The sequence below is a fragment of the Carcharhinus amblyrhynchos genome, unplaced genomic scaffold, assembly GCF_965287045.1.
Source record: "Carcharhinus amblyrhynchos unplaced genomic scaffold, sCarAmb.v2.hapA chromosome_153, whole genome shotgun sequence".
NCBI lineage: Eukaryota > Metazoa > Chordata > Chondrichthyes > Carcharhiniformes > Carcharhinidae > Carcharhinus > Carcharhinus amblyrhynchos.
Window position 1 is genome coordinate 152,073 of NW_027649893.1, and position 7,920 is coordinate 159,992.

General features: G+C 47.4%; 1 pseudogene across 1 annotated transcript; it reads left to right on the plus strand.

The window, feature by feature from the left end:
- The first annotated feature begins 2,081 nt into the window (after window positions 1-2,081).
- Window positions 2,082-7,147, plus strand: LOC145338722 (perforin-1 pseudogene; annotated as a pseudogene). Its single transcript, XR_013885876.1, has 2 exons — window positions 2,082-2,125; window positions 5,299-7,147. The product of XR_013885876.1 is annotated as a perforin-1 pseudogene (transcript).
- The last annotated feature ends 773 nt before the right edge of the window (window positions 7,148-7,920 follow it).

The window sequence follows — 7,920 nt, forward strand, 5'->3', positions numbered from 1 at the left end:
TTTATAATAGAATAATAATTTTATAATATTTATAATACAGGGGGTGTGTTTTACAATATATTATATTTTATAATATAATAATAATTTTATAATATTTACAATACAGGGGGTGTATTTTACAATATATTATATTTTATAATATAATAATAGTTTTATAATATTTATAATACAGGGGGCGTGTTTTACAATATATTATATTTTATATAATAATAATTTTATAATATTTATAATACAGGGGGCGTGTTTTACAATATATTATATTTTATAATATAATAATTTTACAATATTTATAATACAGGGGGCATGTTTTACAATATATTATATTTTATAATATAATAATAATTTTATAATATTTATAATACAGGGGGCGTGTTTTACAATATATTATATTTTATAATATAATAATAATTTTATAATATTTATAATACAGGGGGTGTGTTTTACAATATATTATATTTTATAATATAATAATAATTTTATAATATTTATAACACAGGGGGTGTGTTTTACAATATATTATATTTTATAATATAATAATAATTTTATAATATTTATAACACAGGGGGTGTGTTTTACAATATATTATATTTTATAATGTAATAATAATTTTATAATATTTACAATACAGGGGGCGTGTTTTACAATATATTATATTTTATAATGTAATAATAATTTTATAATATTTATAATACAGGGGGCGTGTTTTACAATATATTATATTTTATAATATAATAATAATTTTATAATATTTATAATACAGGGGGCGTGTTTTACAATATATTATATTTTATAATGTAATAATAATTTTATAATATTTATAATACAGGGGGCGTGTTTTACAATATATTATATTTTATAATATAATAATAATTTTATAATATTTATAATACAGGGGGCGTGTTTTACAATATATTATATTTTATATAATAATAATTTTATAATATTTACAATACAGGGGGTGTGTTTTACAATATATTATATTTTATAATATAATAATAATTTTATAATATTTATAATACAGGGGGTGTGTTTTACAATATATTATATTTTATAATATAATAATAATTTTATAATATTTACAATACAGGGGGTGTGTTTTACAATATATTATATTTTATATAATAATAATTTTATAATATTTATAATACAGGGGGTGTGTTTTACAATATATTATATTTTATAATATAATAATAATTTTATAATATTTACAATACAGGGGGTGTGTTTTACAATATATTATATTTTATATAATAATAATTTTATAATATTTACAATACAGGGGGTGTGTTTTACAATATATTATATTTTATAATATAATAATAATTTTATAATATTTATAATACAGGGGGTGTGTTTTACAATATATTATATTTTATAATATAATAATAATTTTATAATATTTACAATACAGGGGGCGTGTTTTACAATATATTATATTTTATAATATAATAATAATTTTATAATATTTATAATACAGGGGGTGTGTTTTACACAGTGAGGGGGTGGGGGTGGGTCTGTAACGCCCTGCCAAGCAGAGGGTGGACACACTGGGATGGTTTCACACTGATCTATATAAACAGACTGGGAATGGAGGGATTATAAACACAGGCTCCAGTGGGGCCTCATCAAACACCTTCTCTCCCGGCGGGAGCCGGTTTGCTGCTGCTGCAAAATGGCGCCGGCTCCTTCCCCATCCTCACCCTGAGGAGAAGGGGGGGCGGGGAAAGGGGAGAGAAACCCGGGGATTGGACCGCTGGAGGGGGCGGACTCAGCGCTGATGGGTCTATCCGACCGTCAATCAAATGATCGCTGCGCAGAATGGCCAGCTGAGCTGTCAGTCAGCGCTGAGCGATAACCTCAATGACGTAAGAGGAATGGGCTGGCCGTGCAGTGAACTGGTCAGCTCAGCTGTCAGTCACCGCTGAGGGAGATCCGGATTGGTTTAGCCAGAGGGCGGGCAATCGCTGAATGGTTAGGCGAACTGTCAATCAGCAGGGGCTGAAGTCCAATTGGCTGAAGCAGCTATCCGTCCGGAAGCCGTGAGGACCTCACTGGTGCACTGGTGACGGGCCCTGCTCTGATTGGTTTACTCGGCTGTCAGTCAGAAGGCTCTCTGCAGGGGCACGTCAGTAACGCCCCGTGGAAAAGGCGCCACAGAGAGAGAAACTCCCTGACAGAGAGACTCCCTTTTGAACAAGGGAGTCCCGAACAGAGAGACTCAATCTTTAACAGGGGAGTCCCTAACAGAGAGACTCCCTCTTTAACAAGTGTCCCTGACAGAGAGAATTCCTCTTTAACAGGGGAGTCCCTGTCAGAGAAATTCCCTCTTTAACAGGGGAGTCCCTGACAGAGAGACTCCCGCTTTAACAGGAGTCTCTGACAGAGAGAATTCCTCTTTAACAGGGGAGTCCCTGACAGAGAGACTCCCGCTTTAACAGGAGTCTCTGACAGAGAGAATTCCTCTTTAACAGGGGAGTCCCTGACAGAGAGACTCCCTCTCTAACAGGGGAGACCCTGACGGAGAGACTCCCTCTTAAACAGCAGAGTCCCTGACGGAGAGACTCCCTCTTAAACAGTGGAGTCCCTGACGGAGAGACTCCCTCTTTAACAGGGGTCCCTGATGGAGAGACTCCCTCTTTAACAGGGGAGTCCCTGACAGAGAGACTCCCTCTTTATCAGGGGTCCCTGACGGAGAGACTCCCTCTTTAACAGGGGAGTCCCTGACGGAGAGATTCCCTCTTTAACAGGGGAGTCCCTGACAGAGAGACTCCCGCTTTAACAGGGGTCCTGGACGGAGAGACTCCATCTTTAACAGGAGTCCTTGACAGAGAGACTCCCGCTTCAAGATAAAGGGGGGGCGGTTTAGAACGGAGTTGAGGAGGAACTTCTTCACTCAAAGGGTGGTGAATCTCTGGAATTCTCTGCCCGTTGAAGTGGTGGAGGCTGCCTCGCTAAATATTTTTAAGACGCGGGTTGATGGGTTTTTGATAAGAGAGGGGATTAAGGGTTATGGGGAGAGGGCGGGAATGTGGAACTGAGCCACAACAGATCAGCCATGATCTTATTGAATGGCGGGGCAGGCTCAAAGGGCTAGTTGGCCTACTCCTGCTCCTATTTCTTATGTTCTTATGAGAGACCCCCGCTTTAACAGGGGTCCTTGACGGACAGACTCTGTCTTTAACAGGAGTCCTTGACAGAGAGACTCCCGCTTTAACAGGAATCCCTGATGGAGAGACTCCTTCTTTAACAGGTTTCCGACGGAGAGACTCCCTCTTTAACAGGGGTCCCTGACGGAGAGACTCCCTCTTTAACAGGAATCCCTGACGGAGAGACTCCTTCTTTAACAGGTGTCCCTGACAGACAGACTCCCTCTTTAACAGGTGAGTCCCTGACAGACAGACTCCCAACAGGGGAGTCCGTGACGGAGAGACTCCCTCTTGAACAGGGGTCCCTGACAGAGAGACTCCCTCTTTAACAAGGGTCCCTGACGGAGAGACTCCCTCTTTAACAGGGGAGTCCCTGACAGAGAGACTCCCTTCTTAACAGGAGTCCCTGACAGAGAGACTCCCTCTTTAACAGGGGTCCCTGACAGAGAGACTCCCTCTTGAACAGGAGTCCCTGATGGAGACACTCCCTCTTTAACAGGAATCCCTGACAGAGAGACTCCCTCTTCAAGAGGGGTCCCTGACAGAGAGACTCGCTCTCAAACAGGAGTCCCTGATGGAAAGACTCCCTCTTTAACAGGGAAGTCCCTGACAGAGAGACTCCCTCTTTAAAAGGGGTCCCTGACGGAGAGACTCCCTCTTCAACAGGGGTCCCTGGCGGAGAGACTCTTTAACAGGGGTCCCTGACAGAGAGACTCCCTCTTGAACAGGAGTCCCTGACGGAGAGACTTCCTCTTTAACAGGGGTCCCTGACAGAGAGACTCCCTCTTGAACAGGAGTCCCTGACGGAGACACTCCCTCTTTAACAGGAATCCCTGACGGAGAGACTCCCTCTTTAACAGGTGTCCCTGACGGAGAGACTCCCTCTTGAACAGGAGTCCCTGACGGAGAGACTCCCTCTTTAACATCAGTCCCTGACAGAGAGACTCCCTCTTTACCAGGGGAGTCCCTGACGGAGAGACTCCTTCTTTAACAGGAGTCCCTGACGGAGAGACTCCCTCTTTAACATCAGTCCCTGATGGAGAGACTCCACTGCTTCGGCAAAAGCAGCCGGCATAATCAATGATCCACCCCCGCCCCCCACCCCGGACATTCTCTCTCCTTCCGTCAGGAAAAAGATACAAAAGTCTGAGGTCCCGTACCGACCGACTCAAGAACAGCTTCTTCCCTGCTGCTGTCAGACTTTTGAATGGACCTACCTCGCATTAAGCTGATCTTTCTCTACACCCTCACTGTGATCGTAACACTACATTCTGCACCCTCTCCTTTCCTTCTCCCCTCTGTACTCTATGAACAGTATGCTTTGTCGGTATACTGCACAAGAAATAATACTTTTCACAGTATCCCGATACACGTGACAATAATAATTAAAATCAAAATCAAAGATTCCACCGTCACCATCCCCCCACCCACCTCAGACACCATCCATCACTCACCCTGCCATAGCCCCTTACTGCCCTGTTATACTCCTTCCATTTCAGGTCCCCGGACAACCCATCTATAAACCTCATGCCCCCTCTATACCTTCTACCCACCTCATAGGTTCCATACAGCCCGAAGGTTCCTGAATCCCCAATAGCCATTCTTCCCTGCCTGGCTCCTGGAGAGACAGAACTCTTTGCTCTACTCTACACAACCACCCTCAGAACCCATTACCCATGTTTCACTCTGCTGGATTACCCCTACCGTACCTCCCCCATAACCACCTCCCCCACAATTCTCAAACCATTCTCTCACTTTTAACCCCTCACTCCCAATATCCACCAGTCACTCCCCATTGCACTGTCACTCCCCCGCACCATCTCATACTCACTAATACCACATCACCTACCCATTGACAAGCTTGTCCTCAGCACCCTCGTCCTACAATAACATTGGGATGCTCAAAAATCTGTCAAAAAAAAAACAAAGACTATATTACACCCTCCACCCCTTGGCAAAAACAGCATTTTATGAACTGCCCATTATTAAATCAAAATGGAGTTCAGGTTCCCCTTAATAGCTGTGGCAACAACCCTGCTGAGCAGAATCTTTTGGTCAAATTAGCAGCTCAGCCAAGCATTCAAAAATTCCTTCTTCAAAAGGCATCAGTGAAGGTGAGACTCACTCTAACAATCTTCTCTCCATTTCTCAGGTTTTTCTGCAGCTGTGCCCTCGATGCCATGGTGCCAGTCACAAGACTCTGGGTCACCCATTTTCTCCTCCTCTGCCTCCTGGCAGGAAATGTCTCCGGCAGCTGCAACACGGCCAGTGCTGGGGAGTGCCGCTATGCCAGCAACGTGCCGGGGGCCAGCCTGGCAGGGTCCGGCTACGACGTGGTGACCCCACAGAGCAAAGCGGCCTCCGTGATCGATGTCAACACCTGGAGGAACACGAATGGCAGCTGCGTCCTCTGCCGCAACCAGCTGCTCTCTGGCGCCCGCCAGCGGCTGCCCCTCTCGCTGGTGGACTGGAGGGTCCAGCGGCAGTGCCGGCACGATGTGTCCAGCCGCCTCTACCGCTCGGCCGCAGAGCTGCTGGAGTCCGCCACCTCGATGATCTCCAGCGGCTGGGAGATGGAACTCAAGGTGAGCCCCACCCCCGACATCTCCGTCAACTGGATGTTCGGCGGGTCCAGATCAAAGTTGACCGGCTTCAGCACCAGTCGGGCCAAGTCGGACCGTTACAGCTTCACCAGAGAGGAGTTCCTGTGCCGTAAATATCGGTATCGAGTGAAGACTCAGCCACGCCTGAGTCCCGAATTTGCCCGAGCTCTGGCTGCCCTGCCGAAAACCTGGAACGGCTACAACGATGCCAAGTACAAGCGCCTGGTGCAAACCTATGGCACCCATTTCATCCAGGACGTTACTCTGGGTGGGCGCATCAGGGAGGTGACGGCCATACAAACCTGCAAGGCGGTATCCTCTGGCACCACTGTGGAGAAGGTAAAGGACTGCCTCAAGACAGAAGCTGGTGTCCAGTTGGGATTTATAGGAGTGTCGGTGAGCTATGAGTGGTGCAAAGAACTGGCCACTTCGATGGCGCACCGAGCGAGCATGAGCCAGGTATTTTCTGACCGGGAGATTGAAGTATTTGGGGGCTCCGCCACACGGGTCGACATCTTCTCCCCGGGGGCTGGGTCGGCCTTCACCCACTGGATGGACACTCTGAACACACAGCCGGGCGTGGTAAGTTATGGCCTGAAGCCCCTCCACCACCTCCTGCCCACCAATGATGCCCGCTACCCCGTCCTGAGGGACTACATCAGCAAGTACATCAGAACCAACGCCCTGGCCCAGAGCTGCGCGGTCACACAATGCCCCGCTGGCTCGTTCCGGCGGGACAGGAAGACCTGCTCCTGCTATTGCGCGGGGGACACGAGAGTGGACAGGCAGTGCTGCCCCAAGGAAAAGGGCATCGGGAGGCTGACGGTGACGGTCAAGCAAGGCCGCGACCTCTGGGGTGATATCTTTGGTAACACGGATGGCTATGTCATTGTCAAGTACGGCCAGGCCAAAGCCCAGACCACGGTCATCTCCAACAACAACAACCCCAACTGGAACACCAAGCTGGACTTGGGGGAGGTCACTGGAGGAAATGGACTCAGATTAATAATCCAGGTCTGGGACAGCGAGTCCATCGTCAGGGATGACCTGCTGGGCGAGTGTAAAGAGACCCTCTTCTCCGGGACCCACCAGAAGACCTGTTACCTCAAGTACGGCAAGGTGACCTACTCCTACACCTTCACCTGTGGTCCCCACCTCGGGGGTTCCACCTGCCAGGATTACACACCCCGGCCTGACGGACCTACCTTTACCCCCGACCTGGGATCCGCCAATTCCACCCTGCTCCCGGTCTTCCCCACTCCACCTCCAGTGGAAGAGGCCCCTCCCTCGGTCGTACTGGCCTGAGATCTGGGGTTTTGCCCCCTGTCCCCGTTGGTGGCTACCCCTCCCCTCCCACCTTCCTCTCCTCTCCCCACCCACGGAAGATGCCAGTTCCCGCTCCCCTCTGCTCCGTCCCGATCCTGCCTCCGGGAGAATCCTGGTCCTTGCTTCCCAAAACTGCCAGCCTGCCCAAGGTACCAGCCCCTCAATTTGACCGGAGGGGATCGAGATAAATTCCCATCCCCCCCCCCAGACTGGCTTCTGATCTCCGCGGAGCGGGTACAATAAATCAGAACAATACTTTGTCACCAGGTCACCTCAGAATGGGGTCGATCAGAGAGACACCCCCGCCCCTAAACATCCCCCCCCAACCGTCTCAACACCCCGTCAAGGGTTCCGGAATCGCCCATGACACCTGGGTGGAGGTGCCACGATCAGCCTCGGTCCAGAGGCCAATCAGGTTCGAATGAACTGTCTGTCACCCAATTCCAGACACTCCTCCAGGCCCGGATCCCAACTCCCTCAACCGGCATTCCAGTGGAGGCTCCCTATCGCAGCAGCAACGCTAAAAGCTTTGAGCTAAAGAGATGCTTTGAATGAATCACAGTAAAGCAAGGGATTCCGCACACCAGGCGGTGCAGCGACAAACATGAAGGCATGCTGAACTGCTCTTGCATCTGTATAATCTTACATTTTCCAATAAATGCAATTGAGAAGCATTTAGCCTGTGACGTGTGATTAGTCTGTGTGGGGTGCTCGGGGGACACATGGAGGCTCAGTCGGAGAGGTTGGTGGGTGCACAAAGCTTTTCTCAATCAGTTATGCTTGGAGGAAAGGAGCATCCACCAAACCTACACATCTTTGGACACTAAGGGGCAATTTAGCACGGC